This window comes from Gorilla gorilla, chromosome 12, assembly GCF_029281585.2.
Source record: "Gorilla gorilla gorilla isolate KB3781 chromosome 12, NHGRI_mGorGor1-v2.1_pri, whole genome shotgun sequence".
Lineage (NCBI taxonomy): Eukaryota > Metazoa > Chordata > Mammalia > Primates > Hominidae > Gorilla > Gorilla gorilla.
Window position 1 is genome coordinate 94,053,342 of NC_073236.2, and position 27,932 is coordinate 94,081,273.

Here is a 27,932-nt window from a genome sequence, read left to right on the forward strand (position 1 = left end):
TTTGCAATCAGGCCCAGATACAAGAATCTGGATTTTAAAAACTGGACCTCATCCTTGTTGTTTCCTACTTCCATTGCTGACACCCCTCCCCCTCTCTTCCTCTCTTTCCTCTTCCTTTCTCTCTTCCTTTATATATTTTTTTTTCTGTGCTCACTGCTGTTTGCAACAGCTGTTGAAATTCACGTATCTGGGAAGTCCATTAACTTGCTGTTTACTGGAGCTCCACATCATTAGCAGAGATGGGCAAAATCGAGCCTCTTACCCCCATCCCCAACCCCCAGGGAGCCAGGTCCCCACTGGCTGGGGACACTCCCTCTAAATAGCCCTTCCCTTCACTTTCACCCCCAACTGGAAATTTTTGTTTTATATCCAGCCAGACTACATTTATTTTGCTAAAACACAATTCTAAATATGATTTTAGGATGCTGCTAGAAAATGATTCCGCCAAATTCACCTACCACCAATCTGGGTACTTACATATAAATCTATAAAGTAGATCACTACATTACAAAACCCTATGCTAACCACTTTTCCAGAACTTGCCCACAAAATGAGTGTGTGCCACCTAACCTGCGGCCAACAGCCACATTTGCATGTGGCATCCAATGGCGCATTTGTGAAAATAAAGCCAGCACAAACTGACGTCCACTAGAATCTTAGCTGCTTGGAAACTGAAAATAAATCTACATGGAGTTGACATACCCTCGGGAGCTCACTGGAAACTGGTCTCTGTCTTTCTTCTGTCAAAGGGCTGCTTTCCATTCACCCTGTCTAGGAAGATGTGTGCAAGAGTTTTAATATTCTCAATTTCTTCCAATGTAAAAAAAAACTACATCCAATTAAAGAATCTGGGGATAAATTCCACCTGCCTGCAAGAATCCCTAGGTGCTAATCCATTTTAAAAAGCTTGCTGGAAATTGGGGTGGTCAGCAGAGCTAGTCTGTCCTTTCAGTCTGGAAATGGGAACCTCAAAGTAAGAGAGGGGCTGTGAAACAGGAAGTAACTTCCAGAAAGTTCCTGGGAACAGAGGCAGGTGGGAGCCAAGGGCCTTCAGGTGAAGATGGCACCTGCAGGGATGTCACCTAGGGAGGGAGGTAATCAGGGCCGGAACAAAAGAAAGAGCTAGAGATGCCACCCACATAGAGATGCCAACCAGTCCACCCTGAGTGAAGAGCAGAGCCTGTTCTCTGTCCCTCCAATTCTTTGCTTTTGCTGGGGAGGCTCGGGTTGCCATTTCCACTCTGGTTTGGTTTTGTTTGTTAGTCCTTATCTGTCCTGGCTAAATAAATAAAATGGATTTTCACTCATTTTGGCCAAGAACAATAGAAGGTCAGAGCGCCATTAAGAGGCAGAGAGGGCAACAGCGTCAGCCAGACCAGAGCTCTCCAGATCCCCCATAAAACCTCCGGACCAGAGCCAAGTAGAATGTGGGCAGCCAGGAGGGCCAGGCCAGCCAGTGGGGTGTGCCCCCTCTTCACTTACACAGGCCCTCCCAGGTAGCATGGACTCTTTGAAAGGACGATGCAGTCACTGTCAGCTACACTAGAGCATTTCATCTTATTTGGAGGCATGTTCCTAAGTATTAGAACAACATCCACCTTTTCCAATCAGGGGATAATCTTTAATATTACCATGGACATTAATGTAGTCACAGAAAGGTTTGCTTTCAGCTCTGCACCAAACATGGGCCTTGGTGGCAATTACAAAAGCCAAGGGGGAAAGAAGACCTGGAATAAAAAGGAAGTGGGGTGTGGGGCCCTGGGAGGAAAGCAGCTCTGTGACTGGGGGCTCTAGTCATGAGACCAGTCACATGATCAACAGAGTCCCCAGCAGTCACTTCTAGGTCCTCACCAGGGCTTCAAAGCCTCTGAGCTCTGCAGTGAGTCTAAAAGTCTAATGAAAAGCTTGTTATCAGGATGAGAGGCCGCATGGTGGCCACATTTCACTCTGTGGAACAATGTGACAATCAGCATTCTCAACTTCCCATGAGAAGATTCTAGCTGGGTGGGAAAACTGAGAATCAGGTTTCTGGGCTTCCGCTTACCCCCACAGACTCCAAAGCTACTCGTCATGCATTTTGCTTATTCAGAAAAGCCCGTTTCGAACCCAGTGAAAAGATGAAGCTGAGTAGCAGCTTCACCCACCACACAGCCATGTGGGGAGGCCAACACCAAACCCAAAATGTAAAATGGAGAGATCAGGGCAAAGACACACAAAACTCCTCAAGGGAAACTCGAAGTGAGCAGGCCAGGAGATGGGTGCACTTCCACTGCCTCCTGCCAAATGCCCCAGGGACCTGGAAAAACAAGGTGACTTTTTTGGGGCCCTGGCAATATAATTTATTTAATTATAAAAAAAGGCTTTATTCCTGTTAAATATGTAAACATGTAAAGACTGTAAATATGTATTCAATAGGAATAAAGCCTTTTTTTAATAATCGAAAAAGTTATTTCGGCCAGGTGTGGTGGCTCACACCTATAGGCCCATTGCTTTGGGAGGCTTAGGTGAAAGGATCACTTGAGGCCAGGAGTTCAAGACCAGCCTGTGCAACACAGAGAGACCCCTGTTCTCCAAAAAAAAAAAAAAAATTCTCACACTCTGGGGACTGTTGTGGGGTGGGGGGAGGGGAGGGATAACATTAGGAGATATACCTAATGCTAAATGACGAGTTAATGGGTGCAGTACACCAGCATGGCACATGTATACATATGTAACTAGCCTGCACATTGTGCACATGTACCCTAAAACTTAAAGTATAATAATAATAAAATAAAAAAAGAAAAATTTTAAGTAATTATTCTAACCACTGATGAGTACAATAAACTCTTGTCAGCCTGACGTTAAAATCTGTTTCTTTTTTCTGCTCTCCACCCTCTTCCCCATGAGACCTTGCATCCTACAAGCATGGTACATACTCTACTATTGGTTTCTGTTTTGTTTTTGAGACGGAGTCTCACTCCATTGCCCAGGCTGGAGTTCAGTGGCGTGATCTCAGCTCACTGCAACCTCCACCTCCGGGTTCAAGAATTCTCCTGCCTCAGCCTCCTGAGTAGCTGGGATTACAAGCACATACCATCACACCCAGCTAATTTTTGTATTTTTAGCTGCAATAAGGTTTCACCATGTTGGCCAGGCTGATTTCGAACTCCTGACCTCAAATGATCCACCTGCCTCAGCCTCCCAAAGTGTTGGGATTCTAGGCATGAGCGACCATGCCCAGCCTATTATACATATTCTATTATTGTTATTTTAGGATTTCTTCAAGGATTTCTGTGATGGGTAGTTATTTGGTGAAGTGGTGGTACATTTATCTAACACATACACCATCTCCCTGCAGAAAAGGAAAGAAAGACTGTAATGAAGTTGACCTCTCTACCTCCAGCCTGACTCTGGGTTCTTTTCTGTGGGTGGTGATGGTTTCATTAAAATCATCGCAGGAACAGAGAAAATCCAAAAAGGAATGTTACCAAGATCCTTAGAGGCTAAGGGGAAGAGACCAAAGTCAAGAAGAAGAGATAAAAGGAGAAACACTGAAAAACAGATTTTCCTCTTCAAACTTTACAATAACCTTCGTTCTGTAGAGTTTGAAGGAATACATCCAAGCTGCTGGGAGAAAGTTTCCTGACTCAGGAAAAACAGGGAGAAGGAACTGCCACCTTGTATGTGTCTCACAGGGGCAGGGGGCAGGACCAGTGCATCTTACGTGAGGCAGTTGGCTCTTTATAGCCAAACTGAAGGAGAAGGGAGAGGCAGGTCTCTTTCCAAAACACCGATCTCCTCATGTGATCCCTTCTCTTTAACTTCTAGTAGCTCTCAGCCATTCTCAGGAAAAAGCCCACACTACTCAGCCTGATATTTAAAACCCTCCACATTTCAGGTTTGTCCTACCTGATTACCGTCCACCCCCAGATACACTCCCCTGTAGTCTGCCGGTCTTACTGTCTCATGGACACACCACATTGCTTCCATCATATTGGCCATCCACCCAAGATGCTATTCCATGTCTTACCCATCTATCCAATCCACCCACCATTCGAAGTCTCACTCATGTCCTCCCTGAACCTTTCTCAGCCACTCTAACCAACATTGACTTTGCCTCTCCTTCCTCAACCACACAACTCATTCATATGCATTTCCCAGGGAATTCTTGTCTTGCCCACTAGCATAGGACAGGCTGTTAGTCCCACATAAGTTCCATGAAGACAGGAAACCTGTTCCTCTTGTGTCTGTTAGCACTTAGATGGGGAAGGCCTGGAGTGAAACCTTTGGCACCCAATAAGCGTGGCATGGGGTTGAAGTCATATACTCCATGCTCCCTGAACCCATCCTTACTTTTCTGCCCATCATCCATATCCAGATCCAAAAATTCAGATCTAGAGAGAGGCAGGGGCGAGGGCAAAGCATAGTTTTTCCCTTGGATGGTGATGAAGGGAAAATAATTGCTATTTCCAGCTCAGGCTCCTACTGTCGTTTCCTAGATGAGACATTTTACCTGGCTTTAATACTTGAGGCTAGAGAAAGCCTATCTAGAATGCCAGAGCTCTCCTTAGTTCTCGAAATGGCCACAAGAAGCTATGGGAAGCTCTTGGAGCTGAGGTGTAAGCCTCTCATCCTCATATCGTTAGGATACAGCAGAAATAAATAACCACAAAATCTGTGTCCACGGGTCAAAAATTCCACCCCCCAGGATTCAGGTGGCTGGAAGAGTGACCCTCACGGATTAAACATTTCCACACGAGTTGGACTTCTTTCACACCATGACTCCCTATATGTTCCCTAACTTCCCTTAAGTCTCAGTCAAACTTCTCTCCCTGCTATGGATCCTAGGACCTGCCATCTTTTCCAGAACTCGCCTTATCAATGTACTGTCCTCTCTATCTTCCTCCCTAACTGAAAATTCCTTCTCTTTAACCTGCTTCTTCAGATGTCCATGCCTTCTCACTTCTCCTTGCCAAACCTCTCAGGGGTGACGGTCCACCCCGACTGCCTTATTCTACCTCTCCTTAACCTCTTGCAATTTGGATTCTGCCCCAGTCACTTTGTGGAGAGTTTTCTTGAGACCAGCCTCTCAGAGAGAACATCAGCTGTCAGATCTGACAGCCTCCTCATTTTCCATTCTTTTCAGCTAGCTCAAGGCAGGACCCAGCCCTGCTGGGTGACCATCTCCTCTCGACTTTCCTCCCTGCCCTTCCGGCCTGCACCATCTCCTACCCATGCCTCGGGGCATTCCCTAAACCTGGGCCTTGCCCTGCTTCTCTTCTGTCCACTTTCTCTCCAGGTCACCTCAGCCACCCCCATGGTTCCAACCATCACAATGGCATTCTCACCTCCAGCCCTGGCCTCTCCTCCAGAATGCTAATCTCGAGTTTCTCACTTGGTGCTGGGCATCTACACTGGAGCTTTAATGATCTCAGATTCAACATCTTTACAAGCAAACTTATCTTCCTTTCAAGTTTACTCTCTGCCTAAACCCCCTATCTTGCCTAAAGTCTTCACCGTTCTCCCAAATGGCCCTTTCAGGAAGTCTGAGGGTTGCCTCTGACCTTCTCCCACCCACCTATCCTTTGCCACCTCCCACCTACTTCACTCCCCTACCCCGCACTCCTCAGGATCTGTTCCTGACTTCTCATCCCACCACCACTTCCAAGTTCAGGCCTCCTGAGCCACCCTGGCCCCCTGCAGAATCTCTCAGTCAGCCTCAAGTCTCCAGCGTCCAATCCTTCCCTTACACATTGTTACCAGAAGCATCTTCTTTCCCAGGCCAGACCAAAAGTGCATCCATGACATTGCTCAGGTTCAGCTTGAAACACCCTGCACGGCTCACTTCTCTACAACTAAAATTCCACTCATCCCTCGAGCCCACATGCCAGGGCAAACTCACCCACAGAGCATTTAGAATGGACCGATTCTACATCATGTGATAGATGTGTGTTTAGTGTGGGGTGGAGTGGGGTGTGTATGGGGGTGTGTGTGCATGGGTGTGTGTGTGTGTGTGTGTGTGTGTGTGTGTCCTCCCTTGGACTCTTCAGCACAGTGCTTGGGCCCCTTGTAGCACTGATTCCATCATCTTTTCCATCAGTCTCCCTCACTGAATTGGAAGCATCTTGAGGACAAATGGTTTTATGGGTTGAATTGTGTCCCCTAAAAATGTATGTAGAAGTCCTAGCCCTCAGTACTGATGAATGTGACCTGATTTGGAAACATGGCCTTTGCAGAGTAATCAAGTTCAGATGAGGTCATTAGGGTGGGCCCTAATTCAATGACTGTCCTTATAAGAAGAGGAGAAGACAGGGAGAGGAAAAGGGCCCTGTAAAGGCAGAGCAGGGAGCAGAGTGGTGCTAACACAAGCCCAGGAGTGCCTGGGGCTACCAGAAGGTGGAAATGACAAGAAAAAACTCCCCGACATGTTTCAGAGGGAACATGGCCCTGCCAACACCTTGATTTAGGACTTCTAGTTTCCAGAAGTAAAAGTCATAAATTTCTGTGCTTGGAATCCACCCAGTTTGTGGTGCTTTGTTATGGCAGTCCTGGGAAACTAAGACAGGTGGGAGCTGTATCTTATTTACCTTTGTAGACTCCTCACTGTCCATAGAGCCCTTAAAACTCACTAACTTCTTGGTGAATTCATGAACAAAAATGAACCATCCACACCAAGAAACTTTTTCCATGAGTGAAGGTTTTTTTAAAAAAAAAACCTCTGAGGCTTGACTGTTATTATTAACACTGAAACTATCATTTTCCTAAGATAGAACAACGGACACATAGTCAGTAGAACCTCAGAGCAGTGTGTTGTGTCCAGAGAAGGACAGAGATGGGCTGAGTTCTAAGCCACCTGTACCCTCCTCACCTGGCTTCCCATGCCTCACGGAAATGCTGGCAAAGCAGTTGGCTGGGCCTGCAGGTGTCCGCTACAGGAAAGAGTGCCGCCTCCATGCAAAGCTGTGACCTTGTACTCATTAGCACAGGGCTCTCTTCCACTGAGCTAATGATCTCAAATACCAAATACCAGCAGCAGAAATTAGATTCATTAAAGGGGGCGTGGGGAGGGAAGGCTGATAAAAACTGTCTCTCTTCATACACGAAGTGGAGTATAATGATAAGATGCCAATATTGATACTGATGCACTTTCAATTCAACGAAGCGGATGCCTGAACTGAAAGCCTTTTAGGAATGAATGGACTGGGAAGAACACTACTGAATGTGCCAGACAGTTAGTTATTCTCTTTTCTCTTTCTTGCACAAATGCTAAAAACCAATATATTGAAGGCATTCCAGAAAAACCTTTGATGGACAGAGGGGAAACACTCTCTGAGCCTGCGTCACTCAGTCTGCTGGTGTCCACCAGCTTGGTGGCCATAAATAATTCTCATGAGTCACAGTGAAAATCCACAGTCTCTCTGGAGACACTGCAGACCAGCAACAGGTGCACCCAGCCTGTTCCTCTGAGGAAATCAAATCTGAGGGTGGCAAAATGACTATTCCTGCCACGGAAATGCAAACGGCTCATTCTTCCTTGCACAGATTGTAATGGAGAACCGCCCAGCCCACTGACGGACACAGCTCACTGGTTTCCAAAGGCCCCATTCTGGCCTGGTTACAGCTTTTAGAACCTTAGTACTGAAACTTAATGCTCCCCATGTATGTAATTTTAAATAAATCTAATCCTAAGCCATAAGAGAAAGAAATCCAGCGAAGTTCAGGCTTTTCCCATGATGGCTATTTTGAAGCTTTTTGGTAAATATTAAACATAAAACTATTTCCAAAATAAATTTGCAGTGCCCTGACTTTGCTGGCACCCTAAGGTATGTGCTGTATCTGCTTCAGAGTAAGCCAGCATGGCCCATGCCAAGTTGTCCCTAAACTCTGGGAGCACCTGGATGGTCTATGATTGCCTTTCCACTCGTGCCCCAGTCCAGCCCTAAAAAAGTACATTGGTCTCTTCACTTCAGATCATTATACAGAGAGGGAAAATCACTCAAACCTTCTACCTCTCAAATTCTACAACTCCCTTTCTTCCAGCTCCCACACGATATACACAGCCTTCTCTTTAAGAGGTTCATCTGTAACCCCAAATAACTTTTTAACATTTAAACATGAAAAACCTCTTACATGTATATATTGCTTTAAAAGGCAGTGCAGTTTTTGTCTCCAATCTGATTTAATCTTTTATCAGTGACCCAGTCACCAACAGGAACAACAATTCTCACACGGGTAAAATTGACAATGCAAGAGGCCTGTCTCCACTGTGAATAAATGTGCTTCCTTCGCCCCCTGCCCCTGGTGACATATGGACCAGTGTTTTCAGCCCTTGCTTTGCACCATACATGTCAGTGGTCAGGGACCAAGAACAAATGGGCCTTTATCCCCCAAGAGAAGCAGCACATGTGATTTGCAACAACTATTTTTTTTCTTACTCAGACATCTCAGACATCTTTTTAACTTAGATGTTACAGTCATAGAAATTTAGAGCTGCAGGGAACTGAAGAGAAGATTTATGAAATAAATGAAATATTTACCAAGATTCTAGTTCAACTAAGTATTGAACTATGGATTACTACACTGAAGAGTCTTTCAGAAGAAGAAAGCAGATCAATATGAGCCTATCATAACAATTTCCAAATTGGTAAGTAACAAAAGCAAGAAGCAGGATAGTGTGCATGATTTTCCTTTTTGTTTCCAAAAGACATATGCATAAGTTTACAGAACGCACAGAATATTTCTGGAAGGATATCCAAGGAACTAGTCTCTAGAGAGGGAAGTGGGAGTCTGTGATAAGAGGAAGACAAGCATTTTTTTTTTTTGGAGATGGAGTCTTGCTCTGTCACCCAGCCTGTCACACCAGTGTAGTGGTGTGACTTCTGCTCACTGCAACCTCTGCCTCCCAGGTTCAAGTGATTCTCCTGCCTCCACCTCCCAAGTAGCTGGGACTACAGTCACACCACCATGCCTGGCTAATTTTTGTATTTTAAGTAGAGACGGGGTTTTACCATGTTGCCCAGGCTGGTCTCAAATGCCTGACCTCCCGTGGCCTCCCAAAACATTGGAATTACAGAAGTGAGCCACCACACCTGGCTGGAAAATAAACTTTTAAGCATTTACTTTTTCACTGTTTGAATGCTTTGCTATGTATATTTATTAAATTAAATCTTTTCTTAAATATTACAAATATATAAATATATAAAATATATAAAAACAAATAAAGGATAGATTACATTATCAATTTTTAACAAGGGGAGAGACTTTGATACTGTCTAATACCTTCTTTTCACCAATAGGAAACAAGGTATAGAGAATGGGATTGGGGGTCGTGGGAGGCCGGACCCCTGGCCATTCAGTTCAGTTCAGTTCTTTCTATTCTTCCACAGCACTTTCTGATTCATGATCACGTTCTGGTTACCCAAGGTTACCTGAAATCTGTTCCCCAGTTAAATAAAGCATCACTGTTCTTTATCTCACTTATATGACATGCTTTCAACTCGGAATCTGTGATCTAGATTTTTTTGTAAGTCAAATTCTATTCTGAATGTGCCACAAGAGCTGTGCTTAAGTCACTCCCTTCTTGTAAAGCAAATAAGTGATCCCTAACTTAATAGGCTTCTTTAACCCTGCTGTTCTTTTATGAGGTTTGCTTTAAACAAAGCACGCCCCATAGCACATTCATACCTACAACATTTTGTTCATTTTTCCTTGTGTTCTTATGTTCTGGCCACATTAGCTCTAATCTGATTTGAAACATGAGCTCCCAAAAGGCCAACATCAAGTCTCTTATGTTGTGGATGAGCAACCAACGATTTGTGCCTCATACAGGCAATTCAGAAGCTTACTGATAAGACAGTCTCTGGCTAATGCACATTGATCCAAGGACAAGGAGCACTTGCAGTAGGTGCAATTGATAAAATTATCATAACAAATAATTAGAAAGTATATCCTTGCAACCCAGATAGGAAGCTTTATTTCAAACCTGTTCTCTGTTCCTTATTTTTCTTGACTTACCAATGCAATAGCTGAAGTGTTACATAAGTCAGGGAGAGTATAAATACTTGGTCTCTTTCAAGAAACCCACAAAAACAACAGAATCATTTGGTGGTTTAGGCATTCACCATTAACAAAGCCCAGACTGATGCTCAATTCCTTAGGCATAATATATTCATCCAAGTTAAATTCTTTTCATTTTGCTAAATTCTAGCCAGTGCAACTTATAAACTCACAGAATGGTTATTTTATTAGAGTTTGTTTTGGGGTTAAGGGGGAAAAAAAGAAGAAAAACCTAACACAGTATCTTTAAAATAATATTTAAAGAAGAAAAGCGCTTACAACCAAAGTTTGAACATCCATGAATCTCAGCTTACCCTCTTCTGATATGTACCCCTTTCTAGACAGTTAGCAGCCATGACATCTTACACTAGGGAATTCTTAATTTTTTTAATACTAAAAAAATTTACCTGCCCAGCCATTAATTAATTGAAAATATTTCCTTCTGGCCTCCAACTGCTCAGGGACCTCTCTTAGCAATTTCCTCACCTATAATTATGCTGATGGACTGTGTAACAGTTGGCATCATTATCTGAGTCAAATTAATGTTGGTGTGAATGTAATCTTGTCAAATATAAGGGATTCTTATTTGCTGGGTGTCAAGAAAATGGCCCTAGAGAAACTTCTCCCTAGAGACACTGCCAGAGGGCCAGAGCTAGATTCCTAGTGGGGAGGAGCACATCTTCTGGGTGCTAACGCTCCAACGCTGAGGACCCCATACAATAAAGGCCACCAGCCACTCCCGTCACACTGGTCTCCAACGTGCTTCCAAACAGAGCACAAAAGCAAGCGAGAACCTAATACCTGGGCTGTCTCTGCCCTGGCATTACAAAGCACAGCGCAACTACCTTATAATTAGGACTCTCCCTTTTTCTGAAATATTGGAATAATGTTCTAAATTTAGAGAATACCTTTCTTCTTTCTAGCAGCCTAGCTTGTTTCTGAGGTGCTCCTATACCAGCCATTTCAAGTGTCAGGAAACTAGAATCCCTATTGCCACCTTACAGATAAGCAAAATGAAACATAGAGTAATGAAAGACATTTAGATGTTACAAGAAATATTCTTAAATATATCTTCACACATAAATATTTCTGTGGGATAACATTTCTGGAAGTGGAATTACTGAGTTCATGGGTATGTGCATTTTTGGATAAAGATTATCACAACACCCACTGTAGAAGTTATTCCAATTTATGTTCCCATTATGCATGGATGTCTTGTTCCCTCCACCTTCAACAATAAATGTTTTTATGTTTATCATTCTAACAGTTAATAAAAATGGTAACGTATCGTAAGTTGGATATCTTTCTGTATATTTAAGAGTCATCTATATTTCTTTTTTCTGTCAATTGTCTGTTTATACCTTTATTCCATTTTTTCATTATGTTATTGATCTTTTCTTACTAATTTATTAGAATACTTTATAAATTAAGGATATCAGTCCTTTGGTTTTTATGTGTGATTTTCAATTCATTGTTTGTCTTTTGACTTTGTTTATGTTGGTCCATGAAGCTTTCATGGCCTCGGGCTCCATGAAACCTGCTTGTTTTGTTTTGTTTTTGGAAATTTAATATGTCAGTCTCTCTCTTTTTGATTTCCATGGTTTGTGTTATACCTAGGAAGACTGTACCACCATAAGATTTTTTAAATTTCTCCTTTTTCTTCTATTGCTTTTAATATTTAAATATTTGATTCATCTGGCATTTATGTTGGCAGAAGAAACTAGGTATAGATCCAATTTTTGTTTTTCCAGAAGGCCACCCAGTTGTCCCAAACTATTGAATAATCTACCATTCTTCACTGATATAAAATGCCACCAAAGACAAATTTTCATTCTATATTGGTGTCTAGCTCTGGACACCAATTTTCCATTTCTATTCTGTACTACTGATTTCTCAGTCTACACAGTATCAATTCTATGCTACTTAAATATAGTTTAAATATATTAAACTATATTCAGTATATTAATATACTATACATCTACTAATATACTAGTATATTTAAATATATTAAACTATAGTACATTAAATATAGTTTAAACCATAATATGGTTTAAAATATGCAATATCTGGCAGAGGTAGTTCATCTTTATTATTCTCACTTATCCTGACTATGAATGAAGCATTTGCTTCCACTCTATTTTCTACCTTGTTGTTTTTCTCTACGGTTATTTTTGTATATTAATTCTATGTCAAGCCACCTCACTGTATTACCTTATCATTTGTAATAAATAGCATATTGTATAGCATATAAGCATATCATATGCACATGATAAGTCAATTTCTCTCTTTCTGCATGTATACCTTTTTCTCTTTTGTCCAAGTGCATCAGCTAGTGCCCACAGAAAAATGGTGAATAAAGGCAGTAGTAGTAGACCTCCTTATCTCGTTGGCAGCATGACCCCCTAAGCCCCATGTAATCCTGTTAGCTCTGTATTCTGCAAACCCTTACGGAAGAAGAGAAAAGAAGACAATTAAATTGCTGATTTCAGCTCTGGGATTTAGGTGAAACAGAATAGAAGCAGGAAAATTATAAAGAAGGAAAAGTTTTTCTCTAGGCCTCTCCAACTACATTTACCCTGCTAAAGCCCTCTGGGTTTCTGCTTGCATACTCCTTCCCTTTAAAACTTGTCAGGCTTCATAGGATCAGCTGTGTGTTTTATACAGGACACATACAAGATAAGGTACTAAGATCCCATTCTAAGAAATTCCACATGTGATTCTATATGATTCATGCAAAATCTCCTATACTTAAATTTTAAAATAGTAATAATAACCAAAATCTGCTAAGCTATCATTTGTCTATTGTGACTACTGAGTAGTCAGGGTTCTATCCGTGGATAGGCAGTGACTAAACTGCCACAGCAGGATCTCCGTAAGTTCTATTCAGGCATACCTGTCACAGCAGAGTGCTCTAGTCTATAGTGTGCAGACTGTCACCAGGCTCATCCAAATACCACGCAGTCCACGAAAGCCTGAGTCACATTCTACCCCCTTAAAAGCTGTCCTATACCACTGCCCCCCGTACCTGGGGAAAGACTGCTAGTTGCCTACAGTCAAGAGACTACGGGCACGTACCACAAAGCCTGGCTAATTTTTGTATTTTTTTCTGGAGCTGGGGTCTCACCATGTTGCTCAGGCTTGTCTCAAACTGCTGACCTCAAGCAATCAGCCCACCTCGGCCTCCCAAAGTGCCGGGATTACAGTTGTGAGCCACCACACCTGGCCTGTTTTGTTAACTTCCCTGACACTCCCTCCTGGCACGATAGTAATCATGTGAATAACAGCAATTGAATCTCTTCTGCTTTCAGGAAATGTATGTTTAGTGAGTAGCTAGAAGTAAAGACAAATCATAGAATTAAAATACGGGTATTTATGCAGATGGACAAATCTTATATCTTGTAAAAAGAAATTACTGTAATCCACAGTGACTATAAGAAGCTATTTAAACAACAGAGTATCTTAGTACCAGGTACAGAGAAAGTTTTCAACAAAGTATTGATCAACTTAATAGTAATATTTCTCATTTTCATCAGAGAACTGATCTTCCTTTACTTTTCCATGCAGATAGAATGTTAGCTCTTCCCTTCAGCCAGGTTTTGGTTATCCAGGAGTCATTGGCCAGTGTTTAGGTTTCAAGTGCCCTTTTATTCTCGTCTTGATTCAGCACCTTCCTGATCTTTTGGCCAATTTTCAGACCACAAAGTGAAAGAAGGGCCATGAGGAAAAAGCCAGGAACAGACTTTCTAACCAGTGCCAAAGCCAGGGCGGGTGTCGTTTCTCCCTCTGGATCTAGCTCTTCCTCACCTGGGAGTCTACCTTCTGTTTCCTCTTTCTGGTGCACACTGCCAGCCCCCTGCCAGCCACACAGATCCTATTTGCAAATTACAAATGGGGTTGACTGGGGACACACAAGTCCCATGCATTCCCTCCTTGGATGTGCACACTACCCGTTACACACATCATAAAAAGCACTGCCACCTCTGGCAGACCCAGCCCCAAGTCTGGGTGCCCATTTGGCAAAAGAAATGAAAATCGAGGTGCAGTCCCAACTTGCCCCCTGACTAGGCGCCCAGATGCAGGAAACGAGAAAGAGCAACTCAGCTTAGCCCTGTAGGTCACATGCCACTAGGGGGTTGTAAAATCAATATTGTAGGTCCAACCAACATTTTTTTAAGTAAAATAATAGGTTATTAACATAGATCAAATGCCTCTCAATGTAGTGAGGGTAAGTGCTATTCCACTGCTCCTTATGGTGCATGCTATGCCGCAAGGCAGAATATATTTCCTATAGAGAGTCTAGGTCAGATATCTGAAAACCCAGCCTTAGGCTTGACTGTGGTGTTCATGTGAGCACAGATGAAATAGCCCTGATCCTCCCCAGCGTCATTTCAGAATCATGCTTGCCTATCCCCCCATCTCCTCATGGTTTCTTCACCAGGAGCCAAGACCTTCTGGTTAATCAAAGAGGTCTAGATTCAAAATACAAATTTCCTGAAAAGGGGAATCCACTGCCTTATATTCACACTGGGTTCTAAATGGCCAACTTCAGAAGCTCGTGGGAGCAGGTTTCAATGAGGTAGATAGACACCATCACCTCTCTGAATGGAGAGGGGAAGAATAAAGAGACCCCCCCCTTGACTTGACAAGTTTTCCCACCTCTGGCATAATTTCTCACTCCCTCCTACCAGCAAACACCAAGTCAGCTGTGGTCTGAAGTTGTTTATGGTGTTCAGTGGCAAGGCAGATTGAAACTTCTAGCTAATAAGTCCCTGGGTTGATGGTGAACTTAGCTTCCCACATTATTTCTGTCCCCCACCACAAGAAATGATTGAGAATTGGCTGCAAACTTAGCTGCCTATCAATGGATAATATATATCTAGCCAAGGGATGGAGAAACAGGAACATCTACCACCAAAGGCAGACACTGGATTCCAGTGGAGTATAGCTGGGAGGACGGAGCACACAAGACTGCCTGGGACCGTTTATCTTGTTATATTTTATCTTTTGTCATCAGTATACAGTTCCAGCTCTAATGACTTGTTCAAGGTAAGAAGATGTCTTCTGAACTTGCCATAAATACTGCTCCCGCAAAGCATTTCCCCAGCTCCCATGCAGCAGTCAGACTTCATTCCATCCTATCTCTCATTCTTTCCAACTAGAAGCAAAGGTACTTGAGAGCAAAATCCTTCAGCATCCTCTCCCTGCTGTCCTAAGCCCACAGTTGGGTCTAGAACTACTTGGCACCTTACTCCTCAGAGTATTACTTTTCTTATCTCATTTCCTCACTATTTCTGAGAAGGGCAAGACCTGCCAAGGAGACTGGGCCTGAAAATAGTTCTGCTCCTATGACGATTGCAAAGAAAGATGTCTCACATTTCCTAATGCCACTTGGCTGACTGCTTGAGGGGAAAAAATTGTCACAGTCTATGGGGGTGCTAATTAGCATCAATTAAAACTCAGCTAGCCTGCCCTGGCACTGAATTACCTGCAGGACTTGCTCAGTCCTCGTGAAAATCAAAGGGAAATCCAGAGACAAAGAGATTCTGCGGCGATAGGAATATCAACTTACTTTCCCCACTGAACCTTTCAACCAACGCTTGGCTAGCCAGTATCCTTTCATTCAGGAAGCAAAATCTCTGCTGGATTTGTCAAGAGGATAAAATGCTCAAAGTTACTAAGGCCATTACAAACTATTCCCCCATTAAAAATAAATAAAAGATGTACAATATTCTTTTTTCGTAAAGAGAACTGAGGTGACTTTACAACTAGATACACATAGCCTTCAATAAACAGGCTTTATTTCATGCCTACTATATGCCAGGAACACCTCAATTTACCGTGGCAGAAAACTAGAATCTTGGCTGGGCGTGGCGGCTCACACCTGTAATCTCAACACCTTGGGAGGCCGAGGTGGGTGAATCACCTGAGGTCAGGAGTTGAAACATGATGAAACCCCGTTTCTACTAAAAATACCAAAAATAGCCAGGCATGGTGGCACATGCCTGTAATCCCAGCTACTTGTGAGGCTGAGGCAGGAGAATTGCTTGAATCCAGGAGGTGGAGGTTGCAGTGAGTGGAGATCGCGCCATTGCACTCCAGCCTGGGCAACAAGAGTGAAACTCCATCTCAAAAAGAAAATTAGCCAGGCAAGGTGATGTGTGCCTGTAATCCCAGTTACTTGGGAGGCTGAGGCCCAAGAGTCACTTGAACCCAGGAGGCAGAGGTTGGAGTCAGCCAAGATTGTGCCACTGCACTCCAGCCTGGTCAACAGAGCAAGATTCTGTCTCAAAAAAAAAAAAACAACTAGAAACTCAAAGTTATCTGGGAACCAAATTACCCCCTTACCACCAGTGTGTTATTTCAAAAGTTCCTACCTCATACTCTCAGACAGGCACCCTCTGTAAAATCAGTGCTCATCAAACATCATTTTGAAAAAGAAAATGAGTAAGAAATCATGTTATCTGTAAAAAATGAGTTAGAAATCATGTTATCTGAAAAAAAGAATAAGAAATCATATTATGAAGTTCAAACTTATCAAATTCTACACTTTAAATATGGGCAGTTTGTATGTCAGAGATGTCTCAGTAAAGCTGTTTGTAAAAAATTTAGTAAGTTCATTTATGATTGTTTGGATAAACAATACTTATATTTTAATAAGCTTAAACAGTACCATTTCATAATTAAAATAAAAATCAAGTTTACTGCCCATAAAGAGCACTGGTGAAGAATTTGAATGGCGAGGAGAACCCTGAGTCTGCACCACTGGGGCGGTGTGGCTGGGGAGGAGAAACAAATGCATGCAAAGGTTACTAATAACCCAAGACAGGATGTAATAAGTGCCAAATGAGTGACTCAGACAATACATGTCACAGGAGTAGTGACTGCTGACCATGCACTTAGTGAGCACCAAGCCAGGCTGCTGCTTTAATACAGGGCATGCATGCCTCTCACAGTCCTTGGGGTTTGGATTCCCACAGGCATTGTCTATTTGTGTCCACACGTGGGGAATGGCAGTTGCATTACCAAGAAATAGCCCCAGCTCTGGTCTCTCTGATCTCATCCACAGGCCCAGGGAGAGATAATCAGCAGAGCCAGATGAATTTCAGGAATATAATTTCAGATGAAACAGCTCAAGGAGTCAAGTGGGACATTAATCACAGGTGGAAGCACCAAAACCAAAACAATTTTGGCTGGCCTGTACTTAGGTGCATCATAAATGCCTACCTGAGTACTCTGAAAACTTTTTCACGACTCAGTTTACAAATAGATATAATGGGACCATTTTCCAAATGGCGATTTTAAAATCACCTGGTTAAAATTTAGGATAACTACATTGCCCTAGACACTCAATCACAATTACTTCCCACCAGGAGGCTTATTATATTAAGAAAACGCTATGCCTTTTTTTTTTTTTTTTTTTTTTTTTTTTTTTTTTTGAGATGGAGTCTTGCTCTGTCTCCCAGGCTGGAGTGCAGTGGGGTGATCTCGGCTCCCTGCAACCTCTGCCTCCTGGGTTCAAGCGATTCTCCTGCCTCAGCCTCCCGAGTGACTGGGATTACAGGTGCATGCTACCACACCCAGGTAATTTTTGTATTTTTAGTAGAGACGGGGTTTTAGCATCTTGGCCAGGCTGGTCTTGAACTCCTTATCTCATGATCCACCCACCTCGGCCTCCCAAAGTGCTGGGATTACAGGCGTGCGCCACCGCACTCGGCCCAAAAATGCTATGTCTTTAAATGACATGTATAGATTATAATACATAAGTTACTAGAGTTTTAAATCTCTAACCTCTAACACAGGGTCTGGTGGCCTGGAACACAGTAGGTAGTCAATAAACGTTGAATGAAGAACAAATATCCTGTATAAGAACTTCAGGGTACCTAAGACAACTCTCTAATTGTTTTACATGTGTTCATCTGGTTTTTGTTAAAAGCATGTTGAGACAAACCATATGTTCTTATTTATCTTCACAAGTTGAAAGGTATAGGCTATTGGAAAGACTGTATAATATGTGCATTTGTTAAAAAGGCTTTTCTGCTCTCTTAAAGACCATTTAACAGCAAGACATCTTGGCCGTATATGTATGTATATATCTGAGAGTCTGTGAGTTTTAGCCTACTGGCAGAAGTCGGCTGGGCTTTATCAAGTCTGTTTTTATCTTACTTTCCCCGTTTGGTTCACCATGTCGCAAGCATGTAAATAGTCCAACTTTAAAGTTTAACCCTGGGCACCATAAAACTAACAGTTAAAGAAACAAGTTTGCGCCTAAAAGGCCAAAATAAGCATCCCCACCATAGGTTAGCGAATATTTAGGTTATCAGAAGTGTAATTCTCTTTTTCCATTCTCACACCCTGCAGAGGGGAAAGAAGGGGGCACACAGAGCGGTTGTATGCTTATTCCATCCAATCAGCACTAACAAACTAACATCTCCTAACTTGGCAAGAACCAGTCTTGCTGCTAGACCTCCTAAGATTGCTGGTGTCCATCACTGAAATCCAACAAAGTTATTAACCTCTGGAGGTTTAGAACACCAATATCAAACCATCATTTCATTATTTGTCTAATGACATCTATTGTTTCTAGAACAGCTAGCCCTGGTCTGTGAATGGTAGCCTCAAATCTGTACCCTCGCTCTTTATCCCAATAAACCTGTTCATCTCTGAATGTTTCTCTTTACCCCTCTTGTTTAATAGTTATCATCTCCCTCAAATGCTCTACTAATACAGAAACGTGCTAAATCTCTTCCCAGATCTAACATCATGAAATAAAATTATGGAGACAGGGCAGAGCCTAGGTTTAGAAGAGAGACTTCTCATGCCCTTTGCTCTACAAGGACTTCACCTTCATGTTGCATGGTCCTTTGGGCAGGCCCGGAAGAGCCAAGCTGAACCAGTCCTCTCTACCCTAGCTGGAGGGAACACAGAAGAAGGAAGGCAAAGTGCCTACAGAGGTCAATCAACACTCCTACAGCAGGGCCCCACATACACCCGCAGACTACAGGCTCCCTGTTCTTGGTGGTCATCAGCTCCCCATATCTCCTCTTCTTGTAAGTGTTCCACATGCACCCACTCTGTGCATTATCCCAATCCACCCCATCATTCAAGTTCTACTGCTACTGAAAAGGCTTCATAACTATTACAACCTGTACACCCATGAGCTTGACCTCCTTAGATCCACAGTACTTCCTGTCCATATTGTCTACTTGGCACTTATTACAAACAGACTTAGATTTTAATATATATGGACTTTATTTTCCCTGTTAGATTGCAAACTGAGGGCAGAATTATTTTCCTTAGCCCAGTATCGCCTTTCACAGAGTATATATGCTATAAAAATTTGTGAATTGATGTGGAATAAAGTGAAGTAAGACACATTGCTTTCTCCAGTATAGCTCTTAGAGGGAATAATCTCAATCTTAGTGGAAATAATTAGGCTTCCAGTACCGTGTATTCTTTTGAGTATATGTGTGCCTGTAGTTTCGTGTTTACAGCAAAGTACTATGCATGGAAGTCCTGGGGCAGATTCTATTGCAGCCACACTGCCATTCTGCTGCTTGCATATTTATGAAAAATTATCCTTTCAGGATGAAATTTTCCATGACTGGCTTCAGATCCAAAAGAAGGGTGTTTCTCTCTCTTTTTTATTCTTTTGGAAAATTTGAACAATATCCAGTCAGCCATGTAGAAGTTGGGCATTAGTGAAAAAAACAATGACATGTTTTGTCTTTCAAAATCAATGTAAGCCTTTCTTTTGCGTGACCAATTAAAAAACAACTAACTTCAAAATGAGAAACTTTCCACTCGTCTAGGCCTCAACAAGGATGAACCTGAGTGATAGTAGAAGTTAATGGAATGGAAACAGAACACAAACAAAATGAGTATGTATCTCTTCATTATACTTGCTTTAAGTTTCACAAATTCCCAAAGTTGTGTGCCTCTTCCCATGACTTCTAAAATTGAAAAATGTAATGTATTTATGAAAGCAGAGTCCATCGAGGCTGAGCTAAAGCTCGGAGAAATGAAAAAAAAAATCCAGATAATTACATGATAAACTTCTGGACAGTAAATGATTTATTTATCTTGAAAGAAAGGTTCCCTCCAAATTTTTCTCAAAATAGAGTCGTTTGCCTTCTAACCTCTTATCTATAAAATGTCCTCACATGATATTAGTTTTAACACACTAAATCAGGCGTGCACGTTCATTCTATGCCCTTACAACCGAAAAAAAGTTCGGAAATGACTGGTTACCTTAACCAGCAAAAGCATTTTTAGTTTGCCAACAGCAGTTGCAAGACAATTGCAATCTGCAGAAGACAACATTGGAGAAATTTTTTAAACCTGATCCCTCACTAATGTTACCAAAATGATATATCACAACCCAACCAGTAACAAATGCCAAAATAAAATTTAAATTCTTAACTTTGGTTTCTTTTATTCTTTTAATTAAATAAAAGACATTGTAAGAATAGTTTACATTATATAAAAACAGCATCATACATCCTGAATGCATTTGAAATGGGTAGAACATTAAAGGTTTAAAAAAGAAAACCCAAAATTTCAATATGCAATATGTATTCACATATGCACACAACCAGCTCTCAAGAAACCAAAAAGAAATTGGTGAGAAAGGCAGAGAAACCAAGTAAGTATAAATTCCCATGTGACCACAAAGTTTTCCCCCTGGCTCAGTGTAGAACCACCAACTTCTTCGATCGGGTTCTAAAAGGTTCCTCAGCTCCATGTAAAATCAAGTTGATATTTACATCACAGTGGCAGAGAAAAGGGCAGGGAAAGCTACTGATATGCTCCTACCGGTTCCCACTACCCCTTCAGAACTTCCGTGGTGTCCTGGCCTTTCCATCGTCCTTTTCACTGCCCATCTGAAGCGGTTGTGTCTCTGAAACAGAATTTTCCACGACGATCTAAAGCAATTGCCTTTTAAGCCAGAGCCCACCCAGCAAATAACACCCGACCACAAGCCAGAGTATCTTTACCAGGCTAAATACCTAAAGCAGTTTCCTAATGTTCTAATCCATGTCTAGTCCATCCCACAGGGTGATACAATTTGAATCTGATCAGGTTATTTCTCTGCTTAAAAAACCTTCACTGGCTCCTCCATCTCCCTGAGAATAAAGCCCAAATTCAAGAGTTGCTATCCACCTAAAGTGGCCTCTCGTGATTCCAGGGTTAAATCGGAAAGAAGGAAGGAAGCAGGGAGGGAGGAGGAGAGGGAGGAAGATCAATGGCAGCTGACAAAAAACAGCTTACTTGTCCCCATGCCCCCAACCTACTCCCACCCCCCACAGTACTTCGCAGTAGTCACATTAAACTGTTTCCAGTTTCTCCTTTCAGGTCTCTGCTGAAATGTCGCCTTCTCCCAAAAGCCTTCCCCAACTCCCCATGTCTAGTTTGGGGCCCTTTTGGGTACTCTGGTGGCATACATCACAGGGCTTTATGAACTATGTCATAATTGCCTGTTTGAGTATCTGTCCCCCAATTGGAGCATGAGCCCTCTGAGATTAGGGTACCTATCTAGGCATGTTCCTGGTTATATCCCAAGACCTAGTTTGATGGCAGGGGCTCCCTAATGATTTATTAAATGAATGATCTAGAAACTATGAAGAAAAGAGGAAAGGATGGAGACACTTGATACCTCCTTCCTTCCCCAACCAGCAGTGACTGACCACAGAAGGATGGGCCTGCATGGCCTTTACTCGCTCCCTCCTTAGAACCTGAGCTGAGCCTTCTATTACTCTCTTCATTATCACAACCTTTCATCACAATGGGGCAATATGTATGTCCAGTCAAGAATGAAACAGGCAATGGTGTTTGTACGGACTGGGCTACTTCCATGTATGGATCAGAGTTTATATCCCAATAGAACCATCTTCCTCTCTATCCATACTCTAGTCTTATAAACTTAGTTTTCCTGTTAATGCAAAAATATAATCCTTATTGACGTCATTCTGACCTGCATGTATTAAGAGAGGAAAAGGCTCTGTATCCTTTAAGAAAGTACTAAAATGTTTTAAATTGTTTTGTTTTACTGGTTTCAGTTTAAAAGATCTCTTTTGCACAGCAACACTTCAATCACTAGAATACTTGCATTATGAGGCAAATAGTTACAAGAAACAGGCTGCTGGGGGAACAAGCACAGGTGAGCAATGGAAGGTCAACAGAGCCAAACATGTGGCAGAGAAGCAACAGAGGGTTCCATCTTGAGACTGGGAAACTTACCACTGATAATGACCATGTAATGACACCCCCAGTGAAGCTATCCTGAGGCTCCCTGTACTTCACAAGGCCAAGAAAATCCCGTCACGCCAATGGTAAACAACTTCTCAAAACAAACAAACAAAAAAACAAGTCAAGCATTGGTGTCTACTAGGCCATGATTTTAGAGCCAATGTAGAAAACATTGTAGGAGCTACTGCCAGGTACCGGTGCTGCTTGAATAAAAGCCTGGAGTGGAGGCAGCAACTGTTGAAAAAGGGGAGTAAAATGCTGAGACGCTTCCACAGCCAAAGTTCACCCCTCCCCACCCACCCATCCTGCCAGCTGGAGGCTTCCTGGTGGAAGGCCACCTCTCACCAAAGTCAGGCCCATCTGTGAGCTGAGGGCCAGCTCCCCGGAGACCCCCGGGTATTCTGAGCAGTGCCAGATGACAAGCAGAGGCCTGAACTCTTCTGGCATGACCTTGGGCTCAGTACCTCCCCGCCTCCCCTCCTCCCACCTACAGTGATTAAAGATAACCCAGCCAAGCAGCCTGGCATGTTGAAAAGGAGCAGGGCTGGAGGGAAATGAGGAGGACCAAACCGGGAAATGCACCACTGAATTTCCTCAAACCACATGGACCTTAAAACTCGTCAGACCGGTTTAAAATTAGCCAATACCCAGGAGAATAATTCATTAAATGCAACTGTTATGATTCATTTAGAATTCACTCCAATTCTGAAATGATAAATGACAGTACATTTATGTATAAATGACAGTGTATTCATCTCCCCAAAGCTGGTCACAAGTGCCCTCACTGCTCTGGAGTAAAACATGGGCTAGAAACAAGGAAGCAAAGACTTAAAAACAGCATCATGTTTCTTCACTGGAGGAAAAGGTGAGCTGAGAAGAGCTGAAGGCCTGGGCTAAGGTGCTAAGGGGCACGCTGGGTCTTCCTGGTCTGGGGAAACGTTTTCTGGAAAGGAGACGGCTTAATGTACATCTACAAAGTGTTTTCTTGTGCTATTTTGTTTTGTAACTTACAGGGGATTTTTCTCTTTATAATCAATGAGGTCCAGTCTCCAGGATCTGCCTGCTGTCTTCCTGGTCAGCCAGGCTTGGAAACTCTCACCTCATCCCTTCCTTTCCTTCTCTGACATTTAATCAGCATTGAGTTAAAATCAGGCATATGGATCACCCAAGGCAAATGGAAATTAAGATACTGGATTTATAACATGCATAATCCAAACACAGAAAATCTTGCTACCAAAAATAATCATGTCTCTCATCCATTTCCCAGACAAACAGTTCAACTGCCTGCTTCACTTTGCCTTCAAGTTTATCAAGATGAGGCCGAGAATTCTCATAAACTCCTCAAGGACACCAAAAGGAGTTCCTGTAGGCTCACTCAGAGTCCTTTCCCTCCTCTCCCTCAAGCAGTGCCCACCTCTTTTCAGGAAGCATCTTCTCTTTTCCATTCGACTTTCATAAAGAAGCTGGAGTTTTATTTTTCCTTGGCCTCCAATCTGTGCTTTGGGCTGTGCCATAAAATTCCTCAGTAATTTATGACCTGTTTTTCCTTTAAAGTGGAAAAGCACTAATCCCTCACAGAGTGGGGAGACAAGCATTTCCAACGTGAGGTAATCTAGATATATGCACTGACCACAGTGAGTCGGGCCCTGACTTACAGTTGAAGGCTCATGTAAAGATCCCTAGCCCTTGACACAGAGTATGATCTCAGAAATAGCCCGGTCTCCAGTGAGTACCTGGTTTGAAAGAGTCCTCTTGACCCAAAAGTCCATCTTTTCCTGTCACTGATATCTGAAAATTCCAGACATTGCCATGTCACCCTCCAGATAAAGGAAGGCCTCCTCCACAGCACTCTTCTAAAGCACCAGTCTTATATATCTCATTATGGCCATCTACCTCAGTGTAAATGAGTTTATACTCAGCCAAGAGGAAGTGAGGAATCCCGGCTGGGCCCCAGGCTTGGAGGGGCTCAGAAGTGGAAGGAGCGTGCACAAAACCTGAAATCAGTCTTTGACTCCTTCACATTTTCGCCGCAAGTCAACCCCAATGATCATGCTTACATCTTTGCAAGTAGCTTTTAAAAAATACTTTCCAATAAACACAAGGAAATGAAATATTGAGATACACCTTCAAAAGAGAGTTGATGAGCAGCAAACACTCTGGGTCCAATCAAGCAACAATTGATTTGTGAACAGAAGGAGCAAGAGTTCAATTGCACTTGGATAATATTCACCCTGACCTGATTCAGGAAAGAGGAGGAAGAGTGGGTCTCTGTCCTCAGCCAATGTAATTCCATAGGAACGATCCCTGGAACCATAATATTGGCTTTGCTACTGCTTTATAAATGTCACTCACTAAAGACAGAACAAGGATGAACTCCTAGAATATTATTCAGAAAATCTGGCTAATAGGGGCCTTGTTTGCACTTCTATTTTCATATACTCTACAAACACTTGTTCAACCTAAGCTTTTCTCTCTTCTTTAGTCAAGTGTCTATAAACAACACTTGGGATCCTAGTTTAAAAAACAAAGTTTTAGTCTTTATGATAAAAATATTAACATAAATGGATAATGATTATTTCCTCCTCACCATGTTAGTTTCTCTTGGCCAGCAGCCCTAAATATGTCATATTAACTTTAAATAGTAGGGGCCAGATTCTAAGACAGTGTTTCCCAAATGACATCAAGAGATGTAAGTACTGTCCCTAAATGTGTGTTGAACAATCAAATCCAGTTGGAAACACTGCTCGCTCAATTGCCATCCAGAAAACTGATGGAAAATAGCCTATCGAAGGCTGTAAAAAAAAGTCCTGCAATAAATGTTTAGCTTCATTTACTCTATGGTTTTCCAAATTCACTTGATTATGGCATTCGTTTTTGAGTGTGAATGACCTATTCACTTCTTATATTGTTTGGAACACATTTTGGGAAACCCTGCTCCAAGGAAAGAGTTACAACTTGAAAGGAAGAATCTACCATTGCAGTAGGCTGATTGAATCACAAAAGTCAAAGTATCCTGACACTCCAGAGAGTTCAGAAAGTAGGGGGAACAAAAACAATGTAACCCAAAAAAAGGAGTGGAGGAGTCTTTAAAAAAAAATCTCTCACTGTGGTTTTTGGTTTGTTTGTTTGTTTTTATTAGAGACAGGGACTTGCTCTGTTGCTCTGCTGCCCAGGCTGGAGTAGAGTGGTGCCATCATAGCTCACCACAGCCTCAAACTCCTGGGCTCATGCAGTCCTCCTGCCTCAGCCTCCTGGAGCAGCTGAGACTACAAATGCATGCCACCACACCCAGCTAATTTTTAAAAATTTTTTAGACACTGGCTCTTACTACGTTGCCCAGGCTGGTCTCAAACTCCTGGCTCACGCTATCCTCCCACCTCAGCCTCTCACAGTGCTGGGATTACAGGCGTGAGGCACTGTGTTCAGTTCCTTATGGCAGTTTTTACCATCCTCTTGACATGTAAAGACCAGCCACTGAGGGACAGACAAATGGTAATCTCAACCAAATAGACAAGTTTCAGGTTTTATCAGCCCACAGGGTAGTCTGGTCAATTGCCGCAACCTCAGTCAATAGCTGAAAAGCAAACTGAAAATAATAATGATAATAATAAATCAGACTCCCTTATTAAAAATTTTAGACACATGGCATTAGCATTAACTATATGACCAATAAACTGACAGGCTGTCTGGCTGCCTGGCTGTCCAGCTGGCTGGCTGGCTGGCTGGCTGGATGGATGGATGGATGGATGGATGGATTCAGGGATGGGTAGATTCAGGCATGGATGGATGGATGGATGGATGGAGAGATAGATGAATAGATGGATGGATGGATACGTAGATGGATGGATGGATGGATGAATGAATGGATGAATGAAGAGATGGATGGACGAATTGATGGGTGGATGGATGGATGGATGTAGAGATGGATGAATGGATGGGTGGGTGGATGGATGGATGGATGGACGGATGCATAGACAGATGGATGGATGTAGAGATGGATGAATGATGGAAGCATGATGGATGAATGGTGACTGGATGCAGCATGATATAGCAATGTAAGTACCTTACTAGGAACCAGGAAACCTGTTTACTCATACTTTTTCTGTCTCTACTGGATTTTTTCCTTTCCTTTTTTTTTTTTTTTTTTTTTTTGAGACAGGGGGTCTCACTCTGCCACCCAAGCTAGAGTACAGTGGCATAATCATGGCTCATTGTACCTTTGACCTTTTAGGCTCAAGTGATCCTCCTGCCTCAGCCTCCCAAGTAGCCGGGGCCACAGGTGCATGCCAACATGCCTAGATCATTTGTAAAATGTTTTTGTAGAGACAGTGTCTTGCCATGTTGGCCAGGCTGGTCTTGACCTCAAGCAATCCCCCTGCCTCGGCCTCGCAAAGTGCTTGGATTACAGGTGTGAACCACCATACCTGTCCTCTACTGGATTTTTTTTTTTACTTTGATCAAGTCACTAAACTTCTGAACTCTTATATTTTTATGTAGAAATGAAGATTTAATGAATATCTCTTATTATATAGCAGATTTACATTTTTTCAATTGGAGGTAAAATGGTCTACGAATCTTTCCCCTACCTAATCTTCTCTAAGAGAAAGAAAGTGAGAGAAGGCTGGTGGGGGGAGGCAGAGGAGAATGGAAGGGAAAGAATAAGGTAGGAAGGAAAGAACAAAAGAAGAAATTTTGATTCATTTGATTGCCTTTTTAAATAGAGCTTAAATGCATAAATGGATAATGGTATTAAATGTGTAATGGTACTGATATCAATACCTTCTAGGCCAGGCCCTAGGCCTCCTGTACCTAGTGTGTTTGGGAGACTATATACCCGTGCATGTGCAGTAAAAAACCTTTGTCCTAAAAAGCAAGACATCCAGGTGCTCATTCATCTGCCTTGGCCCCCAATTCGTCATTTAACTTCCCTGGGTCTTGTCCTGAAATGTCAAATTAAGAGGAATATCTTAATTCCCGCTTTGAATATATTCACTACCATACAAGTTTGATGGGAGAATCAAAAGAAAACAGTACAAATTGTTGAATAAATGTATCCCCATTGTGCAGTCTCCTGAGGGGTAAGGCCGCAAACACCTTAGCTTCCAAAGATGCTGCATTCCTGATCAGAAGGTACAAAACTCTCCAGTGCCAGCTGAAGTATGGCTAGAGCTGAGGAAACCCGCCATGTATTACAGGGCATGAACTAAGCTCTCTGACCTTGAATTTCCAACAATTCAACCCAGGAACCCTGAAGCACCACTATCTGATGTTGAATGCCACTTGCAGGGGTTTCAAGAGATGGGGGCTTTCAGGCCACAGAAGGTATTTCCGTTCATCAGGGCACTGCAGCATTATTTGTCGTCAGAGACTTGTTTACTAAGGAGTAGTCAGGCAGGTTTCTCAGAACCAGTCTATCCGATCCATCCTTCAAGGCCTAGGTCAAAAGCCACCTCCTCTACAAATCCTTCGTCAGTCTTTCCCTGGGGAATGATAACGTATTTGCTTTTATGGAATTGTTTGGGTTAGTAAAATGTAAGTTTATTGAGTGCAGGGAACCCTATCCTCTTTACTTTCTTTTCTCCATGTTACTGGTACTCATTAAAATTAGATTGAATGAGAAACTGTGTTCTGGGGCAATATTTCTCAATGTT

At 42.5% G+C, this 27,932-nt stretch overlaps 1 protein-coding gene and 1 long non-coding RNA gene across 5 annotated transcripts in view; both read right to left on the bottom strand.

The window, feature by feature from the left end:
- Window positions 1–22,548, bottom strand: part of LOC129531578 (uncharacterized) — a 70,027-nt gene extending 47,479 nt beyond the window's left edge. Inside the window, exons 1-4 of one of the 3 annotated variants that reach the window (XR_008676850.2) lie at window positions 21,689–22,548; window positions 20,848–20,932; window positions 16,410–16,496; window positions 782–12,479 (exon numbers count right to left, since the gene is read on the bottom strand). This is a non-coding gene — a long non-coding RNA (uncharacterized lncRNA). The other 2 variants (XR_008676846.2, XR_010129984.1) reach the window with 2 other exon arrangements.
- The window catches only part of PRKCE (protein kinase C epsilon), a 536,120-nt gene that overhangs the window by 488,914 nt on the left and 19,274 nt on the right, over window positions 1–27,932 (bottom strand). The gene's annotated exons all lie outside the window — the stretch shown is intronic.